General features: G+C 35.6%; 1 long non-coding RNA gene across 1 annotated transcript; it reads right to left on the bottom strand.

The window, feature by feature from the left end:
- Window positions 1-4151: 4151 nt before the first annotated feature.
- LOC128283687 (uncharacterized) lies at window positions 4152-5317 on the bottom strand. Its single transcript, XR_008274092.1, has 2 exons — window positions 5135-5317; window positions 4152-4423 (listed from the first exon to the last, which is right to left on the bottom strand). It is a non-coding gene; the product is annotated as an uncharacterized LOC128283687 (long non-coding RNA).
- Between the last annotated feature and the right edge of the window lie 19953 nt (window positions 5318-25270).

Consider the following 25270-nt stretch of genomic DNA (forward strand, 5'->3'; position numbering starts at 1 on the left):
GTAAAATTATACATTTAAAGAGCCATCATTTTAAGGACGAAAGTGAATATTTAATGTCTTATTTTTAAAATTTAATATATTATAAAGTTATTTAATATTTACATTTTAATAATATATGGCACAATGATTTTTTCCCTCCAACTTTACAAAAGAGGTTATTTTAACTCTTTATGTCTCTTTTGGTTCTCCAACTTGTATTTTTGTCAAATTACTTCAAAATGAATAGGAAAAGTAAATGTTTGTACTTTTTTAAATTTGTAAAATATGAAAAAAAAGATTTTTTATACTTTTTTAGTAATTTTAATGATTTTTATTTTAAAAAAATATTTATTATATTTTTTGAATTTTTAAATTTAAAGAATTAATTAAATCTTGATGTGTCATCCATGGCAATCCACATGTATGCTACAACAGAAAGTTAAAAAAAGTTAATTTTTCTATCTATTTTGGGGTGACTTGACAAAACACAAATTAATAATTAAAAGAGACAAAAATTAAATAAATAGCTAAATATTTTTTTATAAAATTGAAACACCAAATAAGTTATTATGCCATAATTTATTTATATTAAATTCATCACATTTGTGCGCTCATATTATTTTTTACATATGTTCCTGTGTTTTTTGTATTTAAAGTATGATGAATTTATATTTTGTATATCATGTATGTTTTAACATGTTTGTGTATGTTTGTCTTTATCATGTTATTCTTGTGTCTATCGTGTTTAATGTAGTTTATCATAATGATTCAATTAAAGATTAATTTGTTCTTTATTGTCATGTTTATATTTTGTCTTACTTCATCTTATATTTTCTATAATTTATCCTAGTGATTCATATTGTATTTACATTATATTTTTGTAACGACTCAAAAGTTAGTGTTGTTGAAAAGTGTAGTTTTAGAACTCTTATTACGTAAATCAAAAGCGTAAACATTTTTATTAAATATTTACAGAGTTATATTAGAACTAAATTGAATTTTGGTCGAGTAATTTTGTCGAAATAATGCTTAATTAAGGTGTAAAGTCTAAATCGTAGAAGTGTCAAAAATTTAATTATTAGTGAATTATTATGTAGAACATATTTCTCTTTCCATTCTAAAATTTCAAAGCAAAGAAACAAGGGAAGAAGACAAACGGCTTTAGGGTTCCAAGTTCAAGTTTTAATTTGTTAACGTTGACTGAAATTCTTTAAAAAAGAAAGGAAAAGACAAAGTCGTTGACGAATAGCTCGGTGTTTACGGTTTGTATTTCTATAATTCGAACTACTTATAAATTACTGCATATTGAACGTTGTTGCATGGTAAGAACTTAAGGTGAGGCATTTTGATATGATGAGTTGTTTTGGGATTGATTTGGATTGAATAAGGCTAGGGAGGACTAAACTGAAATTTTATGAAAAATGTATATTTTATATGAATGTGTAATTGAATGCATATAAAGATGATTGATGTTGTCATGAGTGTGGATGAATGATTTAATGATGAATATATATGTGAAATAAGATGTTGATTGATAATAAATTGAGTAATGAGTACCCTATTAACTGTTCAGATAAAGTCGAATATAGTTGGCATGTAGAAAGAGTTCAGGGTTACTTTGACTACGAGTCGATGAGGCATTGGGTGACAATTTGCATCGGTTAAACCGATAAGACACTGGGTGTCAAACTTATTGATAGCGTTGGGCGCAACTATTTGTTTCAAATTTCTTTGATGAGGCACTAGGTGTCAAACTGGTGTGTTGGTTGGATACGTGTATCCGTCCGAGTCCGAGTTGTGTTAATAGAGAGTTAAAAGATAAAAATGCAATGTTTGTGATTGAAATGATGAAATTGAATAAGTCCTCAAAATCCATATGATTGGAAATAAACTATATGAGATGTAATTGTTGCTATTGAAATGGCAACTGGATATGAAATGGAAATGAAATGTGTAATGGAATATTCAATGGTGAAATGAATTGGAACAGTGATAGAAATGTTTATTGAAATTATGGATTTGGAAATTTAGGTGGAATGTACCATCTTATGAATTGAGATATCAAAAGAGATGTGAAGTAAATTTGCCATGTTTTAACATTAGTAAAATGCATTAGATTTAATCAATGAACATATGAATTGGTACAAATGACATATTAATTGTATAATATCATTTAATTCTTTCTTGGTCATTTTAAATGTATTAAGTTATGTTTTAATGTTTGGATTATAGAAATGGAACTGAGTTATACTCAGCATATGATTTTATTTTCCGTGCGCAAATTAGGTACTTTTTGATTCGATCGTTGACTCAGCATCCAGTGGCAATCCTAGACTCAAGTGTTGGTGATGGTTTTATTTTAGTCATGTCATGTACCTAAGGTGTTGTATGGTTATGTAATATTCATGTTGGATTTATGTTGGCCCTTTTGAGAATTTTGTATAGGTTTATATGTATAGATGTTGGCAATGTCATTTTGTTGAATGGTTTGGTGGTTATGCTTACAAGTTGATTTGGTAATGTGCCATGAAATAGGTATGGAAAGGTGATTGGTATGCCTAGGTTGAGTGGAAGTAATTTGGTAATATTGATGCATGTTTAAGAGGTTAAATTTTATGTTGTTTGAATGGCTAAATTGATGCATGTTTAGTTAATAGTATGAGGTGCTATTAAAGGCATATTGGAATGGTATGAATGTGATGTTTTAGTTGATTTTGAATTATTAATTGAGGTGACAATTGTGACATATTGGTTAGGCACTTAGGATAGTTGTTGTAAGCGATGTTTTGGCATAATTTTCATGCTTTTGGAATTGATTGAGATATGGTATATTTGGTTGCTTGTGGTATAAGTGAATTAGGGTTAAAAAGCTTGTATTGAAAAGTATTTCCATGCATACACAACTTGAGACACGTCTTGGCACATGACCGTGTGCCATGCACAGGCATATGGTACGACTATGTAGTCTATAGGTTTTGGGTGATTTTTGGTGCACACAGCCACAGTTTGTTACACGGCCCAACGACATGGTCATGTGACATATTTTTGAATATTTACACTTTTGACCTACACGACAACAGTGAGTTACACGATTTGTTTGCACGACCGTGTGACTCTAGCCTACATGACATCAGATTGTTACACGGCTTGCCTACACAGTCGTGTGTCCCATCCCACAGGGTCTTAGCCTTTCACACAGTCAGGGGACACGACTGTGTGACCCCTGTTTGCAATTTTTTCCTAACTTTTCATTTTTATTTCAAATTGATCATTGTTTGATCCGAGTTGATTTTAAGCTTTCGTAATGCTTGATATAAACCCAAAATTGATTGAATTACATGTTATACTTGTTAATATGTGATGAAATGATATTTTATTGAGATTTTTTGTAACATCCCGAACCCGAGACCGTCGCTGGAGTCGAACACGAGGTGTTAACAGACTTCAAGCCACTTATTAGAAATTTCCCAGATAGGCTGCCAATCTGCATACGGGTCGCATTAAAAATCATATCTTGAGTTCTGAAACTCAAAATCCAGATCCGTAAATTTTCCCCAAAACTAGACTCATATATGCATCTAAAATTTTTTTTCTAGAATTTTTGGTCAGGCCAATTAGTACAGTTTATTAGTTGAAGTCCCCCATGTTACAGGGATCGACTACACTGACCTTTGCACATTACGACTTGGATATCTCCCTGTACAGGGCTTCAATACTGATGCCGTTTGTTTCTATAGAAACTAGACTCGAAAAGGAATCTGTACATATATGGCATGGCTTCTAATTATCTCTGGTCAATTCATGATGAATTCCCAAAGTCAGGACAGGGACTCCAGTAACCGTTCTGGCCCTGTCCCGCGAGAACTTAAATATCTCTTAACATACAGCTCATATGGTTGCTTCGTTTCATCTATATGAAAATAGACTCATCGGGCTTCGATTCCATAATTCATTCATTATTTAATTCCATTTCCCCTATTTTTAGTGATTTTTCAATCTCACGTCACTGCTGCTGCCAGTACCTGTTACTAAAGCAACTATGCCTATTTCATGATTCCCTTTGATCTAACTAGTGATTCATCATACATGTCACAAATTATGATCATGACTAGCCATACCAAAGGCTAATGATTTTCAAACATCTCCCTACTACACTATTGCCATATCATGAATTTTAACACCAAAATAATCAACCATGGCATATGGCATAAAAATCGAATTACCAAGACTTGCAACTTAACATTAGAGAACTAAATCCAACCGAACATTTATGCCATTTTCGCATGGCTAAAAGTTTACATACCAAAGTTCAACAAAGCATATTAGCCTATACATGCCAAAATGTTCTCCTAGACCGACTACAAAAAAAGATACCAAAAGTTGCTAGCCGGTGTGATGACTTCGATGACGATCACGAGCACGCAAAAGGACGAGTCCAAGAAACCTAAAATAGACGACAAGCAAACACCGAGTGAGTATATAACTCAGTAAGCCATAAGCATTATATTGCCGTTCAGTAATAATATATCATAAGAGAAAATAATTAATGCGGATTAAAATCCTCCATCCACACCCAAACGTGCTATAATTCCTTAGGCATTTCGGTTTGATCTCATACCAAGCCCTACTTTGATATTTCATACATTACACCATATGACATTGCATGCATTTATCTTCAAGTATAATCACCACATAGGTCAAGACTTACCAAGCTAAATTCCAAATATAAATAAAATGTCTATTCCTCATGAGCTCAAGGTGTTTACTCGCATCACGCTGTCCATGATTGACTCGGTAAGGCCGCACACGTAGAGCATGTATGTTCATTTGAGGATGTGTAATAAGCCCGCACACTTAGTGCTTAATAGTCGAACTCGCACACTTAGTGCTATATAATCAAACTTGCACACTTAGTGCTATACAATTTGAACCCGCACACTTAGTGCCAATTTGTGATCATAAATGTTTACACCCGCACACTTAGTGCCGAAACCAATAACTCAATACATCTCACCTCTTTTCTTTCCATTCAATACTTTCATCACCACATACATACATACATGTATATATATATATATTTATCATTCCATTCAGCATCATTACTTGGACATTACGACCATTTAAATTAGTACAAAATAAGTGCTTAATGACTTACCTTATATTGGATGAAATGATTCCCAATCGACTACTCGATTATCTTTGCTTTGCCTTTGCTTGATTCTCCCTCTTTGATGTCTTGATCTAAAATGAATACATTTAGTAGTTTAATCTTCTTGCTGGATTTTTATGTGTATAATTTAATGGTTTTCACCCCATTTCACAACTATCCTTGTTCAAAATATCAAAACCTCAACCAATATTCGATTAATGCTTCAAGGTCGAATGTATTGTCACCATTAAGTTAATCTAGTCTCAAGTATTTTTAATCCTAATATACAACATCATGAATCAACTCAACCTTATAAGCCAATATTACTCCTACAATCGATTGTAAAGAGTTAACAAAGAAAATATATTTTCACAAACATATACACCCATATGGCCGATTATACCAAATCAAGTTTAACCTTACTTATCTCAAAATTTTCATTCCATACTATCATCCCCATGACATAGCAAAGTTTTGAACCATGGACTAATTAGAACTAAAACTAGCAACTAAAACATGCATGAATCTCATGGCACAACATCAAACATACCTTAATCTAGATACAAGGATAGCCAACCTCTTCCTAATCCTCTTCCGGACCAACCATGAGCAAGAACCCTTTCTTCTCCTTGGGATTTTCGCCAAAAGGATGAAAAAAGATGAACAATTTTTTGTTTTCTTTCTCACCTTCACGGTAATGGGGAGGGGGGAGAAGCCTTCACACACACATTTTTTTCTCATTTTTTATTGCTCATGCACCTTATTTTATTTATTCCAACATAAAACACTCACCCAACATGTTTCATGACATGTTTTGCCCATGATTCCTTGTCATGGCCGGCCACTAACACTTGGGGGAATTTGACATGCAAGTCCTCCTTTTGACTACATGTACTATTAGGTCCTTATAGATTAGCCTATCATTTTCAAAAGTGTCATACAAGTCCTACTAACTGAATTCACATGCAATCGACTAAACCAAGCTTGAAATTTTCACACATTCATAAATACATATTCTAGACAATAAATATTACGTTCAAACATTTGGTGACTCGGTTTAGCGGTCCAAAACCACTTCCGACTAGGGTCAATTTTGGGCTGTCACATTTTTTATTAATAAGTTGCATGTAATTGTTGTAGCATCCTATTACTCAAGTTCGACGACTGGACCGGGTAAAGGGTGTTACATTTTTTATGTGTATAAATTATTATGAACTGGTTTAAATTTTATGTGTTAATGAAAAATTAATTCTATGTAGATTTTGATACATTTGTGTATTTATGGCATGTTCGTGTAACTTTTTTTCATTTAATATTTTATTTATTTTGCATATTATTTTTGTATCAAATATTAGTTTATTGCATAGTTTGTATTTTTGTCATTCAATTTTAATTCTAAGTTTATTTATTTGAGGTTCAAATCATTACACACTATATATTTTTCATAAAGTATCTATATATTAATATAAATATCATGTTCAAAACATGCTCTAATTACTCGAAGCATAGTAAGAGGACAATCTAGTTCTTCATAAAATCTATTGACAGCGTCTTTTAATCCAGACAGTGGTTAAACCGGTTTGACTGGTTCTCGAGTCAACCATTTCAAAGCCTCATCTGGACTAGTATTTTGACCAGTTCACGATCTGACCAATCAGTCTAGTTTGATTCAAACAACATTGGCTATTAGAATTGTTACTTGTTGCACTATTGGAAAAATCATTATTTTGGACCCCTAACTAAAAATTTTGGGGTTTTGGATTGGATTTGGCATGCTTAACGACATCAATGGTAGCCCCTGCATCTGTTAGGGTTGGGAGTGCATCCATCAACCAAATATAAAGGTACTTGATTTCTACTAGGCACTGACTAAAATATTTTTCCTATAAATTGGGTGATTCAATAAGAGATCAATTTTGGGTTCATTCCATTTCCAATTATAAAAGCATTGAATTTAATTACTCGACAAAGACTATAAACCCACTAAGAGAGAAAAAGAGGGAAAGGGTGACTGCCAAAAGCAAAAAGCAATAGTTAAATCTGACACACGCTTTTTCGACTATCCAAAAACCAATACTGTTAGGAGTATAAAAGCTTTAAAAGGTAAAAACTGATTGATTTCATTAATGCATTTAGTCACCTATTTATACGAGATGTGAAAATAAATAACAAAGATAATCCTAAGATAAAGGAATTATAAGTAGCAAAAAAATCAAAATTTAAATACAAGGATAAAATAAAAATAAACTAAAGGATAAAGGTAATTTAAAGTTTTGAACAAACTAAAGACTTGGTCTTTTGTATATCTTCAGTACGCCTCCTCAAGATAGAGGGTGAGCAACAACACCTAACTAGGGAATAAAATAATGAAATGTCTTTTGCAGACGGGATTTGGTAAGAGCATCGCCAAGCTGATTTGCAACTAGAATATAGAATATGGACAACTTCAAGATTCTAATGCTTAATATGATTATGATAAAAATAAAAATCACCTTCCAAATACTTCATCTTGATGTGGAGAAATGGATAATTGCACCAAAAAGTAGCCCCAAGATTATTTAAGAAAATTTTGAGAGGCTAAGTAAGAGAAATTTGCAAGTCTTTGAAAAGGTTCATAACCCACAAAGTCTTGACTACAATACTTGCAATGCGTGCTCGTAATCGTTTGATGATCACAAGTATGATTTGTTATTCGATTATTCTAATATGTAACTTGAAAACAAAATAAAAAAGTAAAAATAAGTTAAACAAGATAATGAATGAAATGATAAAACTTCAACCCGAAACAAACCCAAAAAAAGATCAATGTTATGGAAGAACATGACCCATTTTCTACAAAGTTTGAATAGAAATGGAAGTTGAAAGAAGATGGTTGTGACCCACGATCTATAAAGAGATAGGTGTAACATCCCAAAATAGGGCCTAGTCGAAATAGTGATTTCGGGGCCACAAATTCGACATCAAAATATTTAATTTATGATTACTATGAGGTCAAGAATATGAGAATATGCATGTGTTAGAGTTTCATGAAGGAATTCTTTGAGTAAATGCCCAATTGGAAATTAAAGACTAAATTGAATAAATTACAAAACTTGAAATCTAGAAGCAATTTGTATGAAATTGCTTTGGGATATGAATTAGAGGGTCTTGGGGAGCAATTTACCCAATTTCTAAATTTTTGGACAAAAATGGGCTTGCATGGATGAAATTTTAAAGAAAGGGCATGAGGGTATTTTGGTCATTTGGCTTTTTAATGAAATAAAATGGGAAAAATCAAGCCAAAATCAGCCATCTTCTTCCCCATAGCTGCCGAAATTCTCTTGCTACCATAGCTAGGATTTTCAAACATTTCAAGCTCAATAGTAAGTGCTCCCAAGCCCCATTTTTAATGCTCTTTGTATTTTTGGAATCCCTATAGCTTATTCTCTTCATTTCTACCTATATTTCATGCTAGGGTTCATGTTTAAAAATTTACCCATACATGAGTTATTTGTATTTTCATGGATTATGGAGGAATATGAAGGATGAATATGTGTTAAACATATTTTCCTAGGTGATTTTCATGAAAAACCCTTGTAGGGACCATTTTGCAAAAGTTATAAATTGTGTGGTAGAAATGAGAAAATAATGGGAAATGTGGGTTGCCATAAGAGAGAAAAGTGTTCAGCTAGGCTTGGGTAAGATAGAAAAATGCATGTGTTTCATTATACGAGCCTAGGGACTAAATCGTAAAAATGTTAAAGGTTAGGGAAAAACGGTCATTTAGACCGGGGGTGAGAATTAGACTTGTAATGTATAATATGGAGTGTTAATGATCTATTTTTATTGTTATAGACCTCGAGGAACAAATTTTAGAGGTCGATCGAAGTAAACGTAAGGTTTCGGAATAACCGAAACACAACTCTGAAACAAATACCAGGTAAGTTCAGATAACTTAAAGTAAACCCCTAATATGCATATTTGTATGATTTATTAATGCATGATGATTTCATTTATTATTGGCATGAAGTATCATAGAAATGCATAATTGATGGTAAATTGTGATAAATGTCTCGTTTGAGGTTAAAAAGGAAATTCGATGGATAAACCCTGATTGACATGTGTAATGAGGTCCTGCATGTGTTGCACTAAGGATTTAGCCCGGATGGGTAATCCGTGATCTCAAGTATAGAAAGGATCTAGCCCAGATGGGTGTTCCTTGAATGATCAAGCCTCCCGAAGAATATGTGTGCATTATAGATTTAGCCTGAACGGGTAATCCGATTAGGGTCTGAATTTAGCCTGGACTGGTAATTCAGATTCGAGCTCATTAAGAGTGTTAGCTGTAATAAGGGATTTAGCCTGGACTGGTAATCCCGACATCACCTTATGAGTTCATAAAATTGGGGATTTAGCTTGGACTGGTAATCCCACCATAAGATGTGAGGTTCGCGGGAGTGCGTATATGGAATGATGATTCGTATGAATTGACGGTTAATGGGTATTCCATCAAGATTTCCTAGAAACTCAATGAGATAAACATGAGATGTTTGTGTAAATAAGATTTTGAATGATGAGCTCATCTAGTTAAATTATTTGAGGCTTGATTATGTTACTAACTCATTAATTGAGTGTATGTAATAGGGAACCATTTCATAATTGTTGGTTTCCTTATCTATCATGGATGCATGTTAAATATTTGGTAAGTTTACTTTCCTGTTATTCGAGCTTACTAAGCATGTAAATGCTTACCCTCTCTTTTCCCTATCTCACAGAGCTCGAGGACTCATAAGGAGTGGAAGATGATTGGAGAGTCAACACACTATCAATTAGACAAGCTTTGGTATAAAGACATTTCTATTTTGTTCAATGGCATGTATAAGATCTTTGAGTATTTTGTTATCTGTGTCATTTACTTTGCCAAATGAAGACATGTAAAAATATGTTTATTTCTTTGTATATGGCCATGAAAATTGGCTTAATTGAAGTAGGCTATGATCTACGAGTCTATGCATGATTTTATTTACATGTGATGGGTTGTTACCAATTGGCAATGAGTCACATGAATAAGCCAATTTCGGACGAATTAAAGTGACATGGAAACCCATAAACACTAAATGGGAAATAACCTTTCATGTATGAAACCGATGATATGAGGTTTCCATACAATAAGATTCATCAATGATGTGCAATTGTGTAGTCATATTTTATTTCAAAATTTATAACCATTATGTATAAATGGTAGAAAGGGTGGTATTTTCAAGAGGACCTTTCTGGAGCTGTGCGATGGATGGATCTTGTTTGAATTTTAAGTATCTGCTTAGGTTTGAGAAGCATTATGGGCAAATGACAAATGGTTCCCTATGTGTAACAAGGGCAATGCAACTTGAATTAGCTCAAAACTGGGGAATTAGGTAAGATTTCCAGCTCAATGTTGGTTAATTATTTCATTGTCTGATGAAATGTTATGCGAAAATGTCTAATTATATTGCATGTGGTTAAATTTACTGAGCCACGCTTTATATGATCGACCTCCGAGTTTTTTGTCCAACTTCACTTGGGAGAAGCGTAAGGTGAGATTCATGTTATTGAGTTCTCATAAAGATTTATGCTCTAAGATTTATTTTGTAATGGAGTTTCATTTTTAGTTGTTTTGCAGATTAAATAGGTATCTTTGTCACCCTCTTGGGGTTCGAGATTGTGTAACTGTTAGTAAGTCTTGTAAATAATCAAATTTATTTTGATTAGCGACCTTAAAGAACACTTTTGACTGATTTTACCCTCATGCGGCAACTATAGAAATTGAGGTAGATGACCAAAATGAATCATTATTTACAACTCAAAGTTGACACCGACATCTTGTTGAAGCGAAATAGGCGGCTCTTGTTGTAAGCGATAAGTGGTGAGACCATCCTCTATGAGTGCCCTATTTGTGGACTTCTTGCACTCAATATTTCTGCTTTTCTTTTTATTCTTTGTTGTACCCTTAGTTGCTCTAGCCTCATTAAACTTTTACCCAGTAAGAGCGGTAATGGAAAGAATATGCTAATAGATGTTAGTCTATGGAATATAAAAAATGGTTAGACACACGGGCGTGTGTCTAAGCCGTGCGTGACACACGATTCTTTCCCATGGGTGTGGGCTATGGTCTTATGTCCCCTGCACTTAAAATTTTAAATTAATAGTGCACACGAGTAGGCCATACGGGCATATGTCCTTGCCGTGTCTAAAAGACAGTTTTGCCTACGGGCGTATGCTATGGCCGTGTTGATAAGTCAGTGTTGCACACGGCTGAAGGGCATGGGCGTGTCCCAAAACAGACGGGCGTGTTAGTCCACACGGCCCATTCACATGGGTGTGTGGTACTTCAAATTAGGAAAGTATTCCTAAGATATCCAAGGTCTGTTGAACACTTTTGGTTTTGTCCCGAACTGCCTTAGGGTGTGTCTAGGGCCTTGTAGACCTATATAAGGGACGAGTTGTTTGTAGGTGAAAAGTTTTTAAATTCGAAGTAAAACCGATGACCCAAATTGGTACGTGTCAAAGTGTAAAGTCCCGGTAACGCCTCGAACCCTATCTCGGCGACGGGTACGGGTGAGGGGTATTACATTTAGTGGTATCAGAGCTACGATTTAGTCAGTTTTAGGACTACCGTAGAGGATGATAAAGTTCGCTATACATGTCATTATTCGAATGTTGATAGTGTGACATCTCCTAATTTTTTAAATTGTTTTGAATATTGTAAATGTCTTCCAATCAAGTACAAGATGAGTCCGAGGGAGCCGAGAGCCATGCTCCAGCTTCTGTATAACGAGCTGTATTTAGTAGTAGTAGAAGGCTGATGTTAAAAGGCCAAGAAGAGGCCCGAGTTGCCTTTTTTGATATGATGGGGGAATGGTTTGGGGATTATCTAAGAAATCGCCCTAATATACCAAGACCTCCCCCGCCCCCTAACCAACCTGATGAGGATGTGCCACGAGGTATGGCACCGGTGAGAATTGGTAAAGCCTCGGTAGACAAGCTTAGAAAATACGGGGTTGAGGAATTTAGAGCTAAAGTTGATGATGATGCTGAAATAGCTGAGTTTTGGCTCGAAAATACTATGCAGGTGCTAGATGATTTGTCGTGCACACCTAAGGAATGTTTGAAGTGTGCTGTGTCCTTTTTGAAAGACACTGCATATCATTGGTGGAAGACTGTATCCTTGGTAGTGCCGAAGGGAAATATTACTTGGGATTTCTTTCAAGCAGAGTTTAGGAAGAAAAACATTAGTAAACGATTTTTGGACTCGAAGCGAAACGAGTTCTTGGAACGTAAACAAGGAAACAAGACTGTAGCAGAATACGAGAGAGAGTTCGTATGTCTAAGTTAGTACGCAACTGAATGGGTCCAAACAAAATCAGAAATGTGTAAACGCTTCGAGGAAGGTCTAAATGAGGACATCAAGTTATTGATTGGGATCTTGGAAATACGAGAGTTTACCGCATTAGCTGATCGAGCCAAGAAGGCTGAGGAACTTAATAATCAAAGAAAACAAGCTAAAAGAGAGGCTCGAGTTGCGAGCAAGAGGTCTAGTGGTAAAACACTCTCGTTCTCTATGAAGAAAGCCAGGAGCCAGCATGAACGCTTCACTTCGTCAGTGGGATATTCAGGTAGATCGAGAAACTCTAAACGACGAGGTCAAAAGTCTTCCTCCCCGATGGTGACTAGTGTGGGGAGTGTAGATGGCCAAAAATCGAAGTGTGAGAGCTACAATAAATTTCATTTTGGAGAGTGCCGAATGAAGAGTGGCACATGTTTTAAGTGTGGTTCTTTTGATCACTTTCTCAGAGACCGCCCAGAGCAAGCAAAAAAAGAAATGGATGTAACCCTAAAATCGAGTACTCTTATTCCATGAGGTAGACCTTCAAAATACCTGAGAGTGCTAGTGGCAGTCGAGTTGTGACTAAAGATGCTGTGAAATCTGAGGTTCGAGCTCCGACAAGAACGTATGTGATATGTGCTCGAGAGGAAGCCTCTACTCCTGATGTTATTACAGGTACTTTCTCTCTTTTTAATACGAGTGTTATTGCTTTAATTGACCCAGGGTCGACGCATTCGTATATCTGCATGAGATTGGCGTCTAGTATGAACATACTTATTAAAAATAAGGAAGATATTATTAGAGTGTCAAACCCATTAGGCAAGTCGGTCCTAGTTGACAAAGTCTGTAAGAATTGTCCTTTAACGATTCGAGGACATTGTTTGCCGGCTAACCTTATGTTGTTACCATTTGATGAATTTGATGTAATACTTGGTATGGATTGGCTAACCCTTCATGATGTAATTGTAAATTGTGGTAGTAAGTATATTAAATTGAAATGCCCGGATGGTAAGATTCTACGGGTCGATTTAAGAGAATTGGGTTCGCCACTGGTTGTAATCACGGCAATGGTTGCCCGAAGATATATGAGGAAAGGATACGAAGCTTACCTTTCATTTGTATTAAACACTAAGGAAATAGAATTGAAGATTGAGTCTGTGCCGATAGTATGTGAGTATCCCGATGTGTTTCCGGAGGAATTACACGGATTACCTCCTGAAAGGGAAATAGAATTTGGTATTGAGCTGGTGCTAGGGACAGCTCCTATTTCTATTGCTCCATATAGAATGGCACCAACTGAGTTGAAAGAGTTGAAAGCACAGTTACAAGAGCTGACGGATAAAGGATTTGCAAAACCAAGTTTTTCACCTTGGGGTGCCCCCGTATTGTTTGTAAAGAAGAAAGATGGTTCAATGAGATTATGTATTGATTATCGGCAACTAAATAAGGTAACTATCAAGAATAAGTATCTTTTACCAATGATAGATGACTTGTTTGACCAGTTGAGAGGAGCCACTGTGTTCTCTAAGATAGATTTGAGGTCTGGCTATTATTAGCTGCGAGTTAAAGACTCGGATGTACCGAAGACAGCTTTTAGGATGAGGTATGGTCATTATGAATTTCTTGTTATGCCGTTTGGGCTGACGAATGCACCGGCCATTTTTATGGACTTAATGAATAGGATCTTTTGACCATATCTGGATAAGTTTGTCGTTGTGTTCATTGACAACATTTTGATCTACTCTAAGGATGAAACAGAGCATGCGAAACACCTGAGAATCGTGCTACAGACCTTGCGGGAAAAACAGTTGTATGGCAAGTTTAGCAAGAGTGAGTTTTGGCTCCAGGAAGTCAGATTTTTGGGTTATATTGTTTCAGGTGAAGACGTCCGAGTTGATCCAAGTAAGATTTCTGCAATTGTCGAATGGAAACCACCTAAGAATGTAACTAAGGTTAGAAGCTTTTTAGGCTTAGCCGGTTACTATCGAAGGTTTGTAAAAGGATTCTCCATAATAGCAACTCCGATAAAGAGATTGCTACAGAAAGACGTTAAGTTTGAATGGACGGAGAAGTGTTAGCAAAGTTTTGAGAAGTTAAAGACAATGCTAGCCGAAAGTCCTGTTTTATTACTACCTAAATCGGGAAAAGAATTTTTGGTTTACAGTGATGCATCTTTGAACGGACTGGGTTGTGTACTAATGCAAGATGGTAAAGTGATAGCCTACGTTTCAAGACAGTTGAAACCGCACGAGAAGAACTATTCGACACACGACCTAGAGCTCGCCGCCATTGTTTTTGCCTTAAAGATTTGGAGACATTATTTGTATGGTGAAACTTTCTGTATATTCACAGAACACAAGAGTTTGAAATACTTGATGACTCAGAAAGAATTAAATTTAAGACAAAGGAGATGGGTAGAATTAATTAAGGATTATGATCTGATTATCGACTATCACCCAGGAAAGGCGAATGTGGTCGCTGATGCGTTGAGCAGAAAATCCCTGTTTGCTTTGAGAGCCATAGATACTCGTTTGACATTGCTTGATGATGGTTCAGTCTTAGCCGAGCTGGAGGCTAGGCCGACATTTCTGCAGGAAATTCATGATGCTTAGCTTAATGATGATAACTTGGAAGCAAAAAGGGCTCAATATGAGTCAGGTGTTAAATCAGATTTTCGAATTGGTCCTGATGGATGTTTGATGTTCAAAAATAGGGTTTGTGTACCCAAAGATAATGAACTTATTCGGGAAATTTTGCAAAAAGCTCACAACAGTTGTTTGTCTATTTACCCAGGAAGTACCAAGATGTACAATGATTTGAAGAAAATGTATTGGTGGAACGGCATGAAAAGAGATGTTTTTGAATTTGTATCAAAATGCCTTTTATGTCAGCAAGTTAAAGCTGAACATCAAGTGCCTTTAGGTTTGCTATAGCCTGTGATGGTCCCCGAATGGAAGTGGGATAGAGTTACTATAGATTTCGTGACAGGATTGCCATTAACTTCGAAGAAGAAAGATGTTGTATGGGTTGTAGTGGATAAGTTGACGAAGTCGGTTCATTTTATTCCGGTAAGGACAGATTATTCTCTCGATAGATTGGCCAACTTGTACATTTCTAAAATAGTAAGATTACATGGAGTACCACAGTTGATTATTTTTGACAGAGACCCAAGTTTTACGTCAAGATTTTGGAAGAAATTACAAGAAGCCTTGGGTACGAAGTTAAGTTTTAGTACAGCTTTTCACCCTCAGAGTGATGGTCAGTCTGAGCGGATGATTCAGATTCTCGAGGATATGTTGCGATACTGCATCCTCGAATTTCAGGGTAGCTGGGAAAAATACTTGCCTTTGATAGAGTTTGCCTACAACAATAGTTTCCAAACAAGTTTGAAGATGGCGCCTTATGAGGCCCTGTATGGTAGGAAGTTCCAGACTCCATTATACTGGACTGAACTTAAGGAAAGTCAGATTCATGGAGTTGATCTGATTAAAGAAATTAAAGAAAAAGTTAAAGTGATACAAGATTGTTTAAAAGCGGCATCAGATCAGAAAAAGTCTTATGCAGATTTAAAAAGAAAAGAAATTGAGTTCCAAGTTGGAGATAGAATATTTTTGAAGGTATCTCCATGGAAAAAGGTATTAAGATTTGGTCGGAAAGGTAAACTGAGTCCATGATTTATCGAATCGTACAAGATCACCGAAAGAATTGGACCGTTAGCTTATCGTTTGGCGTTGCCACCTGAACTGGAAACGATTCACGATATGTTCCATGTATCTATGTTAAGGCGATACTGATCAGGCCCTTCTCATGTAATTTCACCGATTGAGATTGAAATTCGACCGGACATGACTTATGGAGAGGAACCGGTCAAGATTTTGGCTCGTGAAGTTAAACAGTTAAGGAACAAAAACGTGACTTTAGTAAAAGTTTTATGGCATCGACATGGTGTGGAAGAGGCTACTTGGGAGCTGAAAGAATCCATGAGAAGCCAATATCCGAACCTGTTTACTGGTAAGACTTTCGAGGACGAAAGTTCTTAAGGGGGGAAGAAATGTAACATCCCAAAATAGGGCCTGGTCAGAATAGTGGTTTCGGGACCACAAATCTGATATCAAAATATTTAATTTATGATTACTATGAGGCTTAGAATATGAGAATATGCATGTGTTAGAGTTTCATGAGGGAATTCTTTGAGTTAGTGCCTAATTGGAAATTAAGGACTAAATTGAATAAATTGTAAAACTTGAAATGTAACAGTCCAGTTTCGACCCTAGTCGGAATGGTGGTTTTGGGACCACAAATCCGAGTTTAAAAAATATTTTTAATATTATTTTCTGTGTCTGTGATATGTAAATTTATATCTGTGAAATTTCTATAATTTAATTTGTCTGTTTCTGTGCTCGATTTGCAAAAAGGACCAAATCGCGTAAGTTGTAAAAGTTGCCTATTAGTTGCTAATGTACCTAAGTGCTATGGTTTGTTAAAGTTGAAGCCTTTGCATGTCAATAGGACTATTATATGATAGTGGAAGACATGGTTTGGCAATTTGGTAATTAGAAATAATTTTAATGGATGGTTAGGTAATTTATATAATAAATGAATAATAATAAAAACAAAACATTAAAGTGTCCATTTTATCATATTCTTCAACCGAATATGAAGTGAATAAGAAGCCATTGAAGCTTCAAAACTTTCGGCCCTTGCATGTGTAAATAGGTTAGTCTATTTTGTTCGGTTTTTGATAATTTCTGCATTTCTGTGATCGTTGCTTTGTGTTCTTCAAAACCCATGTCTAAATTTTTATTTTTGTTGAAGATTATGAAATGTGCCATTGATGATTATATGAGCTTTGTAGTGCTCTTATATGGATTATGAAAGATATATGTTAGATTATCATGTTTTGTTCTTGAATTTTGATGAAATGAGCTATTTGAGCTAATTTGTGAAAATGAGGTTTTGAAGAACTAAATTGTGAATTAAATGTGTTAATTGGGCTTGTATGAAAGCCATGTATATTTGGCCAAGCTATAGTTTTGGTGAATTTTTGCATATTTGTGATTTGGTGAAAAATAAACTAAATTGTCAAAGTTTGAAATTAAAGGGCTAAAATGCAAAGTACACTAAATATGTGTTCATGGATTATTTTGAATGAAATAAATGATTGAATGGTTGAATTTGGATTTAATTAGATCAAGAACAAAGAAAATCAGACTTAGATCGGGGGAAGTCCAAAGTAGTCGAATAGTCGACTCATTTTTGTCCGAAATCCGAACGAGATAAGTCAAACTACACTTATGTGTTAAGTTGATTAAATTTTGTGTTTATAAACTGTTATTTGCATTGGACGGCCTTGAGAGCCTGATAAAAGAAAGTTGGTATTGATTTGAATTATAGTGTAAGACCGTGTCTGGGACACAGGCGTCGATTTGAAATTTATGTGTAAGACCATGTCTGGGACATCGGCATCATATCTGTTTTCGTATAAGACCCTGTCTGGGACAGAGGCATCGATACTGAATTACATGTAAGACCACGTCTGGCACGTCGGCATTGTACTTGTTTGTGAATATTTATTCCTTTTCTGGATTGTCCGATGGTAAAGTATGAGATATGAAATGTATAATTCATACAGGTACGTTTGTATCGTACTAGATTTCTGAATAGAAAAGACTATGTTTCTGTGAAGTAAGGAAATATTCTATGAGACGGTTGTGAAATCTGGCCTTTTACTATTATTTCTATGCTATAATAGTTGGGAATTTGTAATTGACTTACTAAGCCCTTCGTAGCTTACTCTGTGTGATTTCTGTCTGTTTTACAGCTATCGTAGCTACTGAAGGCTCGGGATAGTTGAGGATTGTCACCACACTATCAAGCTCTTTTTGGTATCTTTGAAAGTGTAAATATTGCTAAGTATGGCATGTATAGGCTAGAATGTCTATGTATTAAGTTTTGAATTGTATATATGTTATGCCATGTCAATTGGCTAGCAAATGTTAAGTTTTGTGCATAGTTTTTAATGCACATTTTGAAATGTGTTATGTTCCAATATGAAATGGTCATCTTTAAGCATGGAATTGGTTAGAAGTGTTGCTTATTAATGCTGGTAGGATTGGACCCTTAAAGGGTGGCAAATTGGCTTAAACTAAGCCTGTATTGTGCCACACAGTTAGGGAACACGGGCGTGCCTCGTGGCCGTGTGAAAAAGTTAGTAGCTAGCTAAACTTTACACGGTCATGGCACACAATCGTGTCTGTTGGCCGTGTTAAAAAGTCAATATAAAACCTCTTTTTGGCACGGTCGGACCATATGGGCCTGTCTTGTACCCGTGTGAGTCAGACGGCCTAGTCACACGGGCGTGTGACTTGACAGTTTTGAAAAGTTTGATTAAGTTCTGAAAATCTTGAATAGGTTCGGTTTAGTCCCGACCTTCCCTAAATGTATGTTTTAGGTCTCATAGACCATCTTAGTGGATGAATTATTGATGAATGCAAATGTATTTATGTTATATGATATCTGTGAATCTGTGTTGTTTGGAAATACTCTGTCTGTCTGGTGACACCCCTTACCTAATCCGGCGACAGTTACGGGATAAGGGTGTTACATGAAATCTAGAAGCAATTTGTATGAAATTGCGTTGGGATATGAATTAGAGGGTCTTGGGGAGCAATTTTCCCAATTTTTAAATTTTTGGACAAAAACGGACTTGCATGGCTGAAATTTTAAAGAAAAGGGCATGAGGGCATTTTGGTCATTTGGGTTTTTAATGAAATAAAATGGGAAAAATCAAGCCAAAATCAGCCATTTTCTTCCCCATAGCTGCCGAAATTCTCTTGGTACCATAGCTAGGGTTTTCAAACATTTCAAGCTCAATAGTAAGTTCTCCCAAGCCCCGTTTTTAATGCTCTTTGTATTTTTGGAATTCCAGTAGCTTTGTTCACTTCATTTCTACCTATATTTCATGTTAGGGTTTATGTTTAAAAATTTACCCATGCATGAGTTATTTGTATTTTGATGGATTATGGAGGAATATGAAGGATGAATATGTGTTAAACATCTTTTCCTAGGTGATTTTCATGAAAAACCTTTGTAGGGACCATTTTGCAAAAGTTATAAATTGTATGGTAGAAATGAGAAAATAATGGGAAATGTGGGTTGCCATAAGAGAAAAAAGTGTTCGGCAAAGCTTGGGTAAGATAGAAAAATTGCATGTGTTTTATTATACGAGCCTAGGGACTAAATTGTAAAAATGTTAAAGGTTAGGGGCAAAACAGTCATTTGGACCGGGGGTAAGAATTAGACTTGTAATGTTTAATGTGGAGTGTTAATGACTATTTTTATTGTTATAGACCCCAAGGAACAAATTTCGAAGGTCGATCGAGGTAAACGCAAGGTTTCAAAATAACCGAAACACAACTCCGAAACAAATACCAGGTAAGTTCCGATAACTTAAAGTAAACCCCTAATATGCATATTTGTATGATTTATTAATGCATGATGATTTCATTTATTATTGGCATGAAGTATCATAGAAATGCATAATTGATGGTAAATTGTGATTAATGCCTTGGTTGACGTTAAAAAGGGAATTCGATGGATAAACCCTGATTGACATGTGTAATGAGGTCCTGTATGTGTTGCAGTAAGGATTTAGCCCGGACGGGTAATCTTTGATCTTAAGTATAGAAAGGATCTAGCCCGGACGGGTGTTCCTTGAATGATCAAGCCTCCCGAAGAATATGTGTGCATTATGGATTTAGCCCAGACGGTTAATCCAATTAGGGTCTGAATTTAGCCTGGACTGGTAATTCAGATTCGAGCTCATTGAGAGTGTTTGTCGTTATAAGGGATTTAGCCTGGACTGGTAATCCTGACATCACCTTATGAGTTCATAAAATTGGGGATTTAGCCTGGACTGGTAATCCCGCCATAAGATGTGAGGTTCGCTGGAGTGCGTATATGGAATGATCATTCGTATGAATTGACGGTTAATGGGTATTCCATCGAGATTTCCTAGAAAATCAACGAGATTAATATGAGATGTTTGTGTAAATGACATGTTGAATGATGAGCTCATCTAGTTAAATTATATGAGGCTTGATTATGTTACTAACTCATTGATTGAGTGTATGTAATAGGGAACCATTTCATAATTGTTGGTTTCCTTATCTATCATGGATGCATGTTAAATATATGGTAAGTTTACTTTCCTGTTATTCGAGCTTACTAAGCATGTAAATGCTCACCCTCTCTTTTTTCCTATCTTACAGAGCTCGAGGACTCATAAGGACTGGAAGATGATTGGAGAGTCAACACACTATCAATTAGACAAGCTTTGGTATAAAGACATTTCTATTTTGTTCAATGGCATGTATAGGATCTTTGAGTATTTTGTTATCTGTGTCATTTGCTTTGCCAAATGAAGGCATGTAAAAATATGTTTATTTGTTTGTGTATGGCCATGAAAATTGGCTTAATTGAAATAGGCTATGACCTACGAGTCTATGCATGATTTTATTTACATGTGATGGGTTGTTACCAATTGGCAATGAGTCGCATGAATGAGCCAATTTCGGACGAATTAAAGTGACATGGAAACGCATAAACACTAAGTGGGAAATAACCTTTCATGTATGAAACCAATGATATGAGGTTTCCATACAATAAGATTCATCAATGATGTGCAATATCTTAGTCATTTTTTATTTCAAAATTGATAACCATTATGTATAGATGGTAGAAAGAGTGACCAAAGGCTTGGAAAATAGCCTTTTAGGGTCCACATGGTTAGACACACGGGCGTGTGTCTAGGCCGTGCGTGACACACGGTTCCTTCCCATGGGTGTGGGCTATGGCCGTATGTCCCCTGCACTTAAAATTTTAAATCAATAGTGTACACGAGTAGGCCACACGGGCGTGTGTCCCTGCTGTGTCTAAAAGATAGTGTTGCCCACGGGTAGTTGTAATATCCCTAATTAAGGCCTAATCAGAATAGTGATTTTGAGACCACAAATCTGAGATAGAAATAATTATTTTATTATCATTTTAAGGTCTATGGCATGATTTCATGATTGTGTGAAAATTTCGTTTAGAAATTTTATCGATAGAAGGTCTAATTTGATATTTAGGACTAAATTGCAAAAGTTGTAAAAAGTGTGTTCTAGTTCACAAAGGTACTAAGTACTTGTGAGTAATGGGTTTTTAAAGTGGAGGTCTTTGGATAGTAATTAGACCATTATACTAGTTTAGACAAAAAATACCTAAAGGAAAATAAAACACCATAGTTTTTAATTAAGGGCATTTTGGTCATTTAGTTATTAAAATGAATTAAAAACAAAATTAAAAACCAATTTTTGTCCATATTCAACCCCTTGGCTGAATTTCATATGAGGAAGACATATCTAGGGTTTTTCAAGCTTCCATGCTCGATTGTAAGTCCATTTTAGCCCCGTTTTTAATGTTCTTTACGTTTTTAGAGTCCCAGTAACTTGATTAAGCTTATTCTAGCAATAATTTAACCTAGGGTTTATATTTGGAAAAATACCCATAAGTGAAATATGTTTATTTTGATGTTTAATGGTAGAATATGAAGCTTGAAATTGTGTTAAACTACATTTTCTAATCGATTTTACGTGGAAACGAGTAAAACGACATAATCAGTAAAAGTACCTAATGTTCAGAAGTACATGTTAGAGTGAGAATTTGATGTTTCCATAGAAGGGAAAAATGATCAGCATGTCATAAAACATAAGAAAATAAGATGAAGTTTAATTTCCGAGCCTTGGGAAAAAGTGTAAATATGTAAAAGTTTAGGGGCAAAAATGTAATTTTGCCAAAGTTTGAGTCAAGGACTGTTTTAATAAATGTGAATATTAAATAAGCTAAATTTTTTATTTTAGATCAAGAGAAACAAGATTCGAGTCGTGATCGAGGGAAAAATAAAGTTTACGATGGATAGGCTCTATTTTTAACATTTTGTACCGAGATAAGTTCTGGTGTAAATGTAGTAACATAATTGTCATTTTAAGTAATTTAATGTTATTTATATGATATGATAATTATTATCATGAAATATTATGCTTTGGATTATTATTTAGTAATATGCAAATTATGTGAGCTACTTGATAAATATGAAATGCTACCAAGTATCGGTTCCAACATTTCGTGGAAGACGACAATGATGTGTGATTGAGGAAAATCCCATTTGAACCTTAGGAATATATTAGGATACAAGTGACATGTCACTAGGATATTTGAGTTCCAAACTCGTTGAGTTGAGTCCGAGTTCGTGAGATGTAACTAGGCATCTGAACTCGTTAAGTTGAGTCCGAGTTCACTTATGGATACGAACGCCTGAGCTCGTTGAGTTGAGTCTGAGTTCGATTATGGGCGGGTTACATGGTACCTTGGCTTCCTAATTTCCACAGGCTATGGAGTTTGTCTAGCTGCGGGTATGGCACTTATGTGCATGCAATCCGTGTATCCAAATTATATTCCGATGTGTTCAACGGGTGAATCTTAAGTGAATAAGGAGAATACTTAAGATGAAGGTGACATGTTGGTAAGTGTGTTGAATGAGAAAATTGGACAGGTATGCACTTAAATCCTCGGGTTGAGAACTTGGTATGATGAAATCGTGGTAAGATAGTAAATGCAAATGTAACATGAATGTCTTGGTGATATTTATACAAATAATGTTTTATGTTGGATTGCATGATTATGTTACTTGCTATTTACATGTGAACTTAGTAAGCATTTATGCTTACTCCCTCCTTTCCATTCTTTGTAGTTTTGACAAGCCAGCTCAGAAATTGGGAACGGTCGGAGGCTCGCTCACACTATCTGTGGACCATTTTGGTATAGTGGCTTGTATATTTTGATTATGGCATGTATAGCATTATAATCATTTTGTGTGTATGATCTGATGATATGGCTATTAGGTGGTAAGGAAATGTTTGGTAATGATTAGCCATTGGAATGGCTAATCAAGATCATATTTGGTGTTATGTATACTTAATGTGCTATCTAATCCATGGAAAATCATAAAAAGGTGAAATTTGCTATAAAACAGTATCATACAACAGCAATGATGTGAGTTTTAAAAATAACTAAAAATAATAGAGAAAGAATTAGATAATGAATAAAATAGGAAATTGAATATTATTGAGTCTATTTTCATATGGAAGAAACTAAACAGGTAAATGAGTTGTATTTTATGAGAAATGTGAGTTTTGGTGGAATAGGGTCAGAACGATTTCTGAATCCCCTATTCTGACTTTATAAATTCACTAAAAGTTTTACAAAACTAATTAGGAGTCATACTTTCTATGTATATATTCCTTGTTGAGTATACTTTTAAGAGAAACAAACAGTATAGTCATTTGAATTCTGTACTGAGAGAAAAGTTATTCGTAGTGAACAGAGGTCAGAGGAGTCGAACACTAAAATAGGGGAACCTTTAACTAATAAACTGTACTAATTGGCCTGACCAAAAATTCTGGAAACAAATTAGTAAATAGATATATGAGTCTAGTTTTAGGAAAAATTTACAGATTTTAATTTCTTATTTCGTAACTCAAGATATGATTTTTTTTAGCGACTGTGACGCAGATGGGCAGTTTATTACGAAAGGTGAAATAAATTGTTTGAAATTGTTTAAGTGATAATTTAAGTCTGTCAACGCCTCGTGCTTGACTCCGGTGACGGTCTCGGGTAAGGGGGTGTTACATTTGGTGGTATCAGAGTTATGGTTTAGTCGGTTCTCAGACTAACGTGGCGTATGTACGGGTTTTGCTATACATGCCATATATACTGTGATAGTGTGACGACTCTTGACCTTTAAAATGATTTTTTTTATATAGTAATTGGATCCTGATCTAGCTGTGGCTGATGATATAGAGAGAAATGCGCCAGCTCTTACTGAAGGGGCAGTGCCGACTGAAAACTGACCTCCTACTGTTAGTTAAGGAGGAGGAGAAGGGGCTCGGGAAGTCATGATGAATGCATGGTACATCGAGTTCGTTTGTACGGACCTGAATGCTCAAAAACCTCCCCCACCTCCCTCGATTCCTCAACCTGTACCCCCGATGCCTCAAGGTATGGATCTAATGAAATTGCATTGAACCCCAGTTGACAGAATTCGCAAGCAAGGGGCTGAAGAATTGATAAATCGTAATATATACATATTTCTATCCCATTCTTAGCACATTTTATGGATGATTTTTCCTTAAAATTGGTGAATTCGATGCTCCTAATACCTTAATTTCATGTTTTATACTTAGGTGAGCATAAGAGAGTGAAAGGAACGAGAAACGGGCCAAAAATGGAGAAAAAGGGCCAATGTATGAAATCAACACGGCCTGGACTTCCTTATACGGGCAGACCACACGGCCGTGTCCTTTTGGCAAGGTCAAAGCACGATTTACACGGGTAGATCACACGCCCATGCCCATTTAACAGCTTTGACCACGGCCTTAGGCAATCGCACAAGGGCGTGTCACATGGGCGTGTCCCTGCTGAACCCAAGTTTAGTCCAATTCGGAAAGGGCCAATTTTGAGGGCTCTTAGGCATTCCAAAGCCTATTTAAACACCTGAGGAGGCACTTAGACGGGGGACGCAGAGGAGGAAGCAAGGAATTGCTCAAGGAAAGCCGATCGATCCATCTCAGAAGTCGGATTCACCATCAAGACTGAAGATTTCCCTTCAAATTCCCTCAGGAGTTTTGGGTTTTCTGATGTTTTGTTATTTTTATTCTTTTGAGATGTTTTCTTTCATTAATATGAACTAAAACCCCTAAATA

This window comes from Gossypium arboreum, chromosome 11 (genome assembly GCF_025698485.1).
Source record: "Gossypium arboreum isolate Shixiya-1 chromosome 11, ASM2569848v2, whole genome shotgun sequence".
In the NCBI taxonomy this organism is placed as follows: domain Eukaryota; kingdom Viridiplantae; phylum Streptophyta; class Magnoliopsida; order Malvales; family Malvaceae; genus Gossypium; species Gossypium arboreum.